We start from the raw sequence: 12,033 nt of genomic DNA, 5'->3' as shown, positions 1-12,033 counted from the left end.
GGCCTGCTGTGTTCATCCAGCTCCACACTGTGTTATCTCTGACTCCAGCATTGGCAGTTCCTACTACATCTGCCAATTTGTTGCTTCACCAGTTTGCATCTCAAAGGTGATATAGCTACAAATTTTTCAGGAATACACTCTGTCCAAAACATTTATACTTCCATAATCAATTCCTTTGTACTCCTTTTTAACTCTAACAGCCAGCATTATATTATAAAGATACCATTGCTCCAGTGGTGGCACTGCAGCACTGTTGCTGTTGGGAGGCTGTAATTAAAGTGTGACATGTTTACATAGCAGATTCCATTATAAATGATGATGTAGATATTCATAAATGGAAATTAAAATAGAGAGAAAGCACCACAGAAGTACAAGAGTTTTTTTTAAAAAGCAATCAGTGAATAAATGGTTCCTTTAGAAATCTTTACCTTTCATTGTTTCTTTCTTTTCTTACAGGATGTGACCCGTTCGTGCCATTTCTCCAAACATACCCAATGAGTCTCTTGACTAAATCTTCTGAGCTATGTTAGTGTGAGTGCACTGTCTGATTAGACTACCATCCACAATAACCATTGTGCCAAGTCTGATGACAGTTATAAACAGTTGGAAGATTAACAGCGGGAAAAGGTACCTGGTATCAATTTATTTTCCAACGTACTCCCTCCTGAGAGTGCTGATTTTCTTTGAGTCATTGATTTCACAGACAACTGTCATCCTTTAACATGTCATCCAACAGACCAATCTACATATAATCAAAGCAAAATAATGCAGATGCTGGAAATCTGAAACAAACAAAGAGAACGCTGGAGAAACTCAGTAGGTCTGGCAGCACCTGTGGAGAGAGAAACAGAGTTAACATTTCAGGTCCAGTGTGACTCGGCCCGAAACGTTGACTTTCATGCTCCTTGGATGCTGTCTGACCTGCTTTGCTTTTCCAGCTTCACATCTATTGACCCCAGTGTGACTCTTCTTTGGTACCCTTCTGAGTTCTGAATACCCTTCTGATCCCCAGACTCAAATTGTTACCTCTATTTCTCTCCCCCCACATGCTGCCAGACCTGCTGAGTTTCTCCATCGTTCTCTTTGTTTTCATCCATTCTTCACATCTGGCTCAAGAATGCTCCCTGGAGATAGCTGAACAGTTACACTTTGAGGACAATTGCCTACCAAAGATTAAGAGGTAATTAAAGGAGTTGATAGGGTGGACAGAAAGTCTACAATGGGGAACTAGGGGAGTATTAACTTAAAATTCAAGCCAAGCTGCACAGAAGTGATGCTCACAACACCATAAGAAACAAAGATAGTAGGAACTGCAGATGCTGGAGAATCCGAGACAACAAGGTGCAGGGCTGGATGAACACAGCAGGCCAAGCAGCATCATAGGAGCAGAGAGGCTTTAGAAACAAGACAGGATGAAGGCTTTTGGCCCCTCAAATCTGCTCTTTCATTCAGTAGGATCATGGCCAACCCTACCTTCCTCACATCCACTTTTCTGCCCTTTTCCCATAACCCTTGATTCCCCGACTGATCAAGAACCGATCTCAGCTTTAAATATACACAAGAGCTCTTCCCCCGACAGCTCTCTTTGGCAAGGAGTTCCAAAGATTCTCAATTAGAATTAGAATCCCTACAGTGTGGAAACAGGCCCTTTGGCCCAACAAGTCCACACCGAACCTCAGAGCATCCCACCCACATCCATCCCCCTATGACCTACCTAATATACACTCTCTACCACCCTGAACACTACAGGCAATTTAGCATGGCCAATCCACCTAACCTGCACATCTTTGGACTGTGGGAGGAAACCAGAGCACCCAGAGAAAACCCACGCAGACACAGGGAGAATGCGCAAACTCCACACAGACAGTCCCCCGAGGCGGGAATCGAACCCAGGTCCCTGGCACTGTGAGGCAGCAGTGCTAACCACTGTGCCACCATGTCGACCAATTTCTCCTCAGCTCAGTTTTAAATTGGTGCCCTTTTATTCTGGATCATGTCAGGAAGCACTTCCCCCCCCAAAAAGAGAGGTGGAAATCTGGAACCTTCTGTCACGCAAAAAGACTTTGAGGCTGAGGGGCCAGGGTGTTAGTTAAAACTATCCAAATAGACATTGAGACATCCTTGTAAATCGAAGGGTTTTAAAGATTAAGCATACAAACTGAATGGACGGAGCTGTAGTATGGCTCAATCATAATCTAATTAAGTGACCATTTGGCCTCAATTTTTGAATTTAATGGTCCTACCCTGTTTGTATTTAGCCTTGGAGAACACAGGACATTAACTGTTCTTGTTCTTTATGGGTGTCCCCGTCACGTGCACTTTCCATGCAGCCATGTATCTGGTTGAGAATGTGAAACTTTGCGGGTTTTATATCCTTCTGTGGTTCATGGATACAGAAGGTAGCTCCCTTCAAGCATTTTGGGAATTGCTTGCTCTGTGGTCTTCAGTATGAAGGAATATCATTTCCCATTTTGGAAGTAGAGGCAGAAGGAGAGGAGGAATTTCTCTTGTTTGTTTCTATTAGTTTTGTTCAGTTTGTGAGAGTAGTTTCATCTCCAGTCTCCAGATAATGCAAGTAAATGAGACTGATATCTTCAAATCCTCTCATAAAATCAGGACCATGTTGGGATAAGACTGAGATTGATTCAGATTGACCGGAAACTGAACCAAACAGGTTGAGATGGCACTAGCAATCCAGCGCTTCTACTACTGTATGCAGTAATGTGGTAGGATGGGGATATATTAGGAATGTTCCTAGGCTATAAATACACAAACCAGGTTTAATATTCCTGTGAGCATGAATTCAAATCCCACCATTGGAGATTTAAGTTTTAATTGGAAAATTGAAACCAGCATCAGTGAAACTCGCTAATTCTACATTTCTTATATTAATTCAGTCCATAAATATTTTGTCAAGTGAAAAGTGCCTTTAGGTCATTGCGGGTGCTATATCGATACAAATTCTTTCATTATTTATTTCACTGTCAAGAACATTGGTCAGAATTGAACATTGGGATTGCTAAAGTGATCCTACACAAACTGTTCGGTTGTGATGAAACTACAGTGATCGACCAATGAATGTCCTTAACAGGGAATATGCCTACCATCTTATCCAATCCAGGTCGTATAGACAAAGTCAGGAGTCACATGATACCAGGTTATAGTCCAACAGATTTATTTGAAATCACAAGCTTTCACAGCGCTGTCCCTTCATCAAGCACTTCACCTGACGAAGGAGCAGCCTACCGCAAGCTTGTGATTTTGAATAGATCTGTTGGACTACAACCTGGTGTTATGTGAATTTTGACTTCGTCCACCCCAGATCAACACTGACACCTCTACATCAGGTCTTGTAGGAATAGGAAGTGGCTTTTATGCACACACACCCCAATCCTGTGCTGCCATTCAAGGAGATCATACTTAATTTGTGATCTAACCCCATTTAAGTGCTTCCAGTCCCAATTGACTTCTTTGACTTTGAGTTGCTTACAAAGGTGGTCCAACATGCACCAAAATCTGGAAATCATTGAGGTTTGGTCTGACAAGTGGCAAGAAATATTCATGCCACGAAATATTCACGCCACACAAGCACCAGGCAATGACCATTTCCAACAAGAGAGAATTTAACCATCTCCCCTTGATATTCAATGGTATCACCATTGCTGAATCACGAACCATCAACATCATGATGTTGGGGTTACCATTGATCACAAACTAAACCAGACCAACCAAATAAAAAGTGAAGCTATAAGAGCAGGTCTGAAGCTGGGACTTCTATTGGAAGTAACTCACCTTGTGACTCTGCAAAACCTGTCTATCAACTAAGAGGGCACAAGTCAGAAGTGTGACAGAATACTCTCCATTTGACTGGATGCGTGTAGCTCCAACAACAGACAAGAACCTTGACATCATCCAGGGCAATGCATATGAAATATTTCACTATATAAATGGAGGAATGCAACACAAAAATAAAATGATCTTCTTCAGGGCTGAAGTGTCATATTGGACTCAAAATGTTAACTCTGTTCCTCTCTCCACAGATGCTGCCAGACTTGCTGAGTTTCTCCAGCACTTTTTGTGTTTGTTCCGGCCTCAGCTGGAGCACTATAAACAGTTCTGGTCCTACACCTCAAGAAGGATGTCTCTTCTTTGTAGCAGTCGCCTGGGATTGATGACAACTTGCTTCTGCTCATATTTGAAATGTTCTGAAATGGCTAAAAGGGAAGAGAAGAGGGTTACCAATGAATGAAGAGAGATTGTGGCATAGTGATAACATCACTTGGATTGGTAGTCTAAGGACTCAGGTTAATGCTCTTGGGTTAAATTCCCACCACAGGAGCTGGTGGAATTTACATTCAGTTAACCAATGTGGGATTGAAAGTTATTTTCAGTGATGGTGACCATGAAACTGGAGCCACCTACACATACTACGCACTAATGTCCTATAGGGAAGGAAGTCTGCTTGCTGTCTGGCAAAGACTGAACCTCGCATCCCAGAAACTGCAGTGAGATAATGACCAGACAATCTGCTTTGTAAAAACAAAATCTTGTGGATGTTGGAAAATTGAATCAAAAATAGAAAGTGCTGGAGAAACTCTGCAGGTCTGGCAGCATCTGTGTGGAGAGAAACAGAGTTAACGTTTCAAGTCAAATACAACTGTTCTCCAGAACAGACCTGTTTGGTATTTTGGTTGAAGAATAAATATTTGACCAGGACAATGGGCAAGGCTCTTTTTCAAATAGTAGCTATGAAGTCTTTACATCCCCTGAGAGTGTGGCTTTGTCTCACTTGAACAATGTCACCACTGACAATTTGGCTGTTCCTCAGAATTGCATTGGTAATGACAGACTGGATTATTGGATCCAGCCACTGGAGAGGGACTTGAACACACAAGAGTGATTACTACCCAGTAACTCACCATTGACACCTACTTAGGCCTGTCATTGGCCATTCTACCTTCAGTAATGCGCTAGGTCATCCAAAATTCTGCTATGTCCTAATGTGCACCAAGTCCCAAACAGTCATCACCTCTGTCTATGCTGAATGTCATTGGCTTCTGTTTAAGAACCAACTCAATTTTAAAATTTTCAGAGATATACAAGGTGTAGAGCTGGATGAACACAGCAGGCCAAGCAGCATCAGAGGAGCAGGAAAGCTGACGTTTCGGGCCTAGACTCTTCTTCAGAAAAAAAAAATTTTCAAATTTTCACCCTTGTTTTCAGATCTATTCATTCCCTCAGTGTTTTCTATCTCTGTGGCTTCCTCCAAACCTATGACTCTCTGAGATCTTTGTGCTCCTGCAGTTATAATCTTCTGAACATCTCAGATTTTAGGCGCTTAACCATTGGAGACCGTGCCTTCAGCTGATGTACCCTGCCTGAACTCCACTGCCTGTCTTTCCTTCAGGATAATGCAAGAAAATGGCAATATGGTAAACAATCAGCCATGTTCCAGAGTGGTAGAGCAGGTATACGGGGCTGATTGACTTACTCCTGAACCTAGGTTCTTATTTTAAGACAGACCTTAAAAACTAGAAATAAAAACATAGTTGCTGGAAAAGGTCAGAAGGTCTGGCAGCATCTGTGAAGAAAAAATCAGAGTTAACGTTTTGGGTCCAGTGACCCTTCCTCAGAACTAACTCTTTGACCTGTGTTTTGGGGAGGTGGTGGTGTAGTAATCCAGAAGTCCAGGCTAAAGTTCCGGGGACATGTGTTTGAATCCCACCACAGCCAATGGTGGAATTTAATTTGAATAAAATTCCAGATTGAAAAAGAGAAGTTAGTCTAATAGTGAGATAACAAGGTGTAGAGCTGGATGAACACTGCAAGCCAAGCAGCCTCAGAGGAGCAGGAAAGCTAACCTTTCGGGTCTGGACCCTTCTTCAGAAAACTAGTCTTAGTCTAATCGTGGCTGTGTAACCATTTTTAATTGTCGTAAAAAGCCATGGTGTCCTGTGCAGGGAAGGAAATCTGCCATCCATATCTGGTCTAACCTACATGTGACTCCAGACCCACAGCAATGTGGCTGACTCTTAACTGAGATGTGTCATTAATACTGGCCAAACCAATAACATTCAAGTTCCACAAACAAATTTATAAAAACATAATATCCTTCTACATTTTTCACTGTCAAATTTTACACTCCCATGATACATTTTTACTCAATTCCATGTGTTATTTAAACAGAAGGTGGATGTCATTTAGAGAGATAATTGGCAATGATCATGGGAAAGGTCTTAGCCCAGATAACCCAACATTTTGAGCGGAGGTAGGAAGGAATGAGGTTTGGTCAAGGCTGATTTCAGAAATTGGAAAAAGTCTGTACTCTGATTTACACGAGCAATCTAACTACTCACATTATATTTGTCCATGCGGTTGTTTCCCCTTGCTCCTGCCCGCTCCCATAGCTATGTGAAAGTAGTTTACAACCATTAATTCTTTCGAGACACAAGTGGCCATTTGTTATTCAAGTTCAGACACAAGAAAAGGAAACCTTATGTAAATCTATGCAAATTAATTCCACGACTGCGGGATCACAAGCTCCTCTTGTCTAAACTTTCCCACCGAGTCCTTTCATATGGAGAGAGCCGGAATAATGAGTTAGCTGTGGTCCACCTCTTGAAAAGACAACAAGGGCCCTTTACTGTGAACTCGCGCCTAAATTCCTTCCTTTTTAACACTTGCACTGCCATCTATACCTCCAAAGTTTGTTTAGTTATCCCAGTTACTCCCATCTCCTCCTGGAGATTACATCTGGAGTAGGTGCTGCATAGGACAATTTCAACAAAACTTACAGGTCACCTTTAACATGATAAGACTTCCTAGAGAACACCAAGCCATGCTTAAGGAGACATTAGGACAGGTGAGGAAGGTTGGCAGAAGCAGAGAGATTTCATAAAATCCCTACAATGTGGAAGCAGGCTATTGAGCCAATTGTGTCCACAGGGGTACTCTGAACAGCATCTCACACAATCCCAGTAACCCTGCATTTCCCACAGCTAGTCTGCTCAGTGTGCACAATTTAGCATAGCCAATCCAACTAACCTGCACATCTTTGGACCGTGGGAGGAAACCAGCATAGATGCAGGGAGAATATGCAAACTCCACACAGACAGTCACCCAAGACTGGAATTGAACCCAGGACCCTGGGCACCATTGCTAACAACTGAGCCACTGTGCCACCACAGGGAGGGAATTTCAGAAATTAGGGCCTCAGTAACTGTAGACCTGATCATACAGTGGCAAAGTATTAAAATCAGGAGGGCACAATCTATCAAAGATATATCTGAGCCAATGTAAGGCAAGAGGAGGTTACAGAAATAGCAAAGGCAAAGGTCATGGAAAGGTTTGGAGATGGGAGTTTTAACATTGAGGTGTTGCTGAATAGAGAGCTCCATGAAGAAATGGGAAAGCAGGAGGTGATGGGTGAATCACATGCAGTGCAAGTTAGGATGCAGAGGCATTAAAAGTTATGAAGGTGCTCGCAACATGTTTGAACATTCGAACATCTAACTGAGAAAGCAAGAGTATTGCCGATGGAATCAAGGCTGATATCTTCATAGGAGACAAAGCTGAATATTTAGAGGAGATGGTGGTACAATGGTAATGTTACTGGACCTAGAAGTCCTGAGGTTTGGGCTGATGGTTTGGGGACATGAGTCCAAATCCCATTATGGCAGCTAGTGGTGTTCCATTCAATTAATCTGGACTTGAAAGCAAGTCTGAGTGATTGACAGCTGTCATTGTTTTTAATGTTCTTTGAGGACGGAAACCTGCCATCTTTACTTGTTCTGGTGTACATATGACCACAGCAATGGGGTTAACTCTTAACTATCCTCTGAAATGGCCTAGCAATGCTCTCAGTCCAAGGATATTCAGAAACAAATGCTAGCCTTCCTGATGTCATCCACAGCTGAGGAGAAAATTAATTTAAAAATCAGCAAGTTACTTCTCAAAAACATGAAAAGGTAGCAGACAGCGTCCAGTGTTCCAAACTATGGATTGATTGATCAAATAAAGGGTGACTCTGTGAGCTTGTATGTTCCTTATAGAGAGAATTTGTAATTAAATAGCATTGTTTACAACCCCGAGAACTGCCTGAATGGTATACTGTCAAACCCCTTATTCTGAGGAAACATGTAAAAGTTCATAAGTCATTGTTGAAATTGTGTCGCCTTGTTTATGAAAGAAAATCCTGTTTACCTGAAACTACATTAATAACATTAACTGACATTAAGTGGGACCAGAATCCTGCCCAAGGAAGCAGAAGAACTTTCCTTCCAGTAGTAAAACAGGATCTCTTAGACCCATCAAAGCAAGGTGGGGGGGGGTAGCTTTTGATTTTAAAGCAAAAGACAGTGTTTCTGGCAGTGCATTACTCCCTCAACACTTCACTGGGAATGTCAGTGTGAGCTGTGTGCTTAGGTCATTGGAGTGGTGTGTGAACCATAACCTTCTGAGTGAGAAGGTGAAGCTATTACATAAATTTAGGCTGCTACATTCATTTCACACTGACTGAAGAGGAGGAGCTCAAGGATTAATTGTCTTTTTGCTTAAGATGTGAGCAATTTCAATAAGGGCTGCTCAACCTTTTGCCAATGGCAGGCTGTGAAACTTAAATTTGCAGCTACTCTTTGCACTTATATTTCTTATTTGTAGATTAGTGTGCATTTTGGAACCTTGGTGATTTGAGAGTTGTTTATCACAATGCCATTGCCTCATGAGTTTGAGGCAAGTTTGTCTGCTGATATCTTCAAGTGGATTGATGAGGAAAATAATGGGAGCAGGGATTTAAACTGCACAGATGGATTTGGAGGTGGCTTGGGACAAAGCAAACACTTGCTGTTTAGTATTTTGATTTGCCCATAAGCAAAGGAAACTGGTTTATCCAAAGACTGTAGTTAAGGAAAGTTAGAGATAGTAAGAACTGCAGATGCTGCAGTCAGAGATAACACAGTGTGGAGCTGGAGGAACACAGCAGGCCAGGCAGCATCGGAGGAGCAGGAAAGCTGATGTTTCGGGTCAGGACCCTTCTTCAGAAATGGGGGAGGGGGAAGGGAGCTCTAAATAAATAGAGAGAGTGGGTGGGGCTGGGGAAGGTAGGTGGGATGGTGATAGGTGAGTGCAGGTAGACAGTGGTGGGGATTGGTCAATGAGCTGGGAAGAGCGGATAGGTGGGAGAGAAGATGGATGGGCGGTGTCAGGTCAAGGAGGCGGGGATAAGAGGGAGGTTTGGACATGGGATGAGGCTGGGCGTGGGGAGGTTTTGAAACTGGTAAATTCCATATTTAGGCCATTGGGCTGCGGGGTCCCGAGGCGGAATATGAGGTGCTGCTCCTCCATTTTCTAGGTGGTGCCATTGTGACACTGGAGGAGGCCCAAGATGGACATGTCACCCAGGGAGTGGGAGGGGGAGTTAAAGTGGTTCGCAACTGGAAGGTGTTGTTATTTGTCACGTACAGAGCGCGGGCGCTCTACAAAGCGGTCTCCGAGCCTCCACTTGGTCTCACCAATATAGAGGAGGCCACATTGGGAACAGCGGATACAATAGACCACATTGACGGATGTGCAGGTTAACATCTGTTTAATGTGGTAGATTTTCTTGGGGCCTGGGGTGGAGGTGAGGGGGGAGGTGTAGGGGCAGGTGTAGCACTTCCTGCGGTTGCAGGGAAAGGTGCCTGGGTTGGTGGGGCTAGGGGGAGTGTGGAGTAGACGAGGGATTCGCGGAGAGAGTGGTCCCTACGGAAGGCAGATCAGGGTGGGGAGGGAAATATATCTTTGGTTGTGGGGTCAGATTGTAGGGTGGTGGAAGTGGCGGAGAATGATACGCTGGATGGGGAGGTTAGTGGGGGATATGTGAGGACAAGGGGGATTCTGTCTTTGTTTTTGTTGCGGGGAGGGGGTGTGAGGGCTGAGGTACGGGAAACGCAAGAGATGCAGTCGAGAGTATTTTCGACCACCGAAGGGGGGACGTTACGGTTCTTGAAATACGAGAACATCTGGGACGTTCGGGAGTGGAACGCCCCATCTTGGGAGCTGACGCAACGGAGGGGGAGGAATTGGGAGTAGGGGATCGCATTCTTGCAGGAAGGTGGGTGAGATGAGGTGTAGTCTATGTAGCTGTGTGAGTTGGTGGCCTTGAAATAGATGTCGGTTTTGAGGTGGTCACCAGAGATGGAGACAGAAAGGTCCAGGAAGGAGAGGGAGTTAAGGAAAGTTGACTGGTTAGATCTAGCCTGACTTAGATTTATATAGCATCCTTCACAGTCCCTGATCCTAGAGCCAATTCTCCCTGGGTTAACAGTGACTGCCCACTTCTAGCCAGTAATATCGACCATTTAAATCCCTCTTGGTAGACAGCTACAGGGTAGCTGTTGGGCAATGGGCAAGTGATATCTGAAATTAGGACATATTGGTCCTGAGTCACAATTCTGACAGTTTCATGGGTGATCTTGCCTATCAACTAACCCGTTAGACTGTATCAGGGTGTTACCCAAAGCCTACCAAAATTCCTGCCTTCTACAGCTGTGTAAGGAAGCTGGTATATACATTCATTTCTGGAATGTATGATAGTGAGTGTGTGTGTGTGTGTGTGTGTGTGTGTGTGACAGCATGTGTGTATGTGAAGATGTATGTGTGTGTAACAGCGAGTGTGTGTGAGACAATCTGAGTGTGTAACAGCGACTGCGTGTGTGTGACAGTGTGTGTGTGTGTGTGACTGTGTGTAACAGCGAGTGCATGTGTGTGAGAGACAGTGATCATGTATGTAACAGTTAGCATGTGTGTGTGAAAGAGAGAGAGTGACAGTGTGTTGTTTGTGACTTTGAGTGTGTGCGTAACTGTGTGTGTGAAAGTGAGTGTGCATATGATGAGTGTGCATATGAAAGTGAATGTGCACAGGTGAGGGTATGTTTGAGAGAGTGAGCGTGCATGTGATTACGTGTATGTGTGAGATAGAAAGTCTCTCTCTCTCTCTCTGTATATCTCAATCTGAGAGTGTGACAGGCTTTGTGTGACTGTGACAGAGAAGCTAATATTGCTCAGTATCTGCTGATATACACTTTGTCGTTCTCTTCCAAAGTGCTTCATTAGATACAAAGGGATTTGGCATATCCTGAGGGTGCAAAGGGTGCTATGAAAATGCAAGTTTGCCATTCTTTGACTGAACTTCACATGGGGAAAAGAAATTACCTTATTACCTGAAAAATTATCTTCCAGTCTTTGGATGGAACACTTTGCAGTCATATTCCTTTTTATTACACATGCCCAAAAGTTACTAAAACCAGAAGATGGTAGAGCAGAGTGGGAACTCTTCTGAATGTCTAAGACGGTGTCCAGTTGATTTCTGAATAGGTTCAGACAAGATTTCCTTTACTCTTTTCTACTCGTAAATAATTTCCAAACTATTTTAAGGAGATGCCAGACTCCAGCTCCAACAACCAGAAGCATCTTCTCTCTCTCCTTTAAATTTTGGAGAGGAATTGGAAGAATGAACTTGGGTGATGAAAGGGAGGGAGGGAGGGAGGGGTTTGGGGGGTGCCGTGGGTGAAGACAGTGGGAGAGTGGAGTTGGAGCTGGATTTTTGATGGAGAGCAACCCAGTCCATCTCCATTGTGTATCTGAGTTCCAATAAACTGATGATGACTGGCAGCACCAACCAGTGTATCTGACTGTGATGTTTATTTATTTTCTCACTTGCAATCACTCCCGAGGCAAAATGATCCATATTAGGCACAATCTGTTCGACACGTTTACATCAAAAGCAGCTCCGACTCCCTGTCCCAGTATCTAGACACAAAGAGCTATTCGGAGATCTGTAGGCTTCCTGCTGTCACAACCCCTTCTCCAACCATGCTGAGACAGCTCAGCTCTTGCAAAGTAGTTGTCTATTACACCATAACCAGGTTACTCCCTTTCTTTTTTGTTTTCAGCAGCTTAATTATTTCTTGAAGGCCAACAGCATAAAATTCCAAGTGCAAATTTTATCCGTTTAGCCAATTAGCTTGGTGAAAAATAAAGAGTGCTTCTCTTTCT

The sequence above is a fragment of the Rhincodon typus genome, chromosome 29 (assembly GCF_021869965.1).
Source record: "Rhincodon typus isolate 14 chromosome 29, sRhiTyp1.1, whole genome shotgun sequence".
Taxonomy (NCBI): domain Eukaryota; kingdom Metazoa; phylum Chordata; class Chondrichthyes; order Orectolobiformes; family Rhincodontidae; genus Rhincodon; species Rhincodon typus.
Note: the sequence above shows the minus strand (reverse complement) of the source record.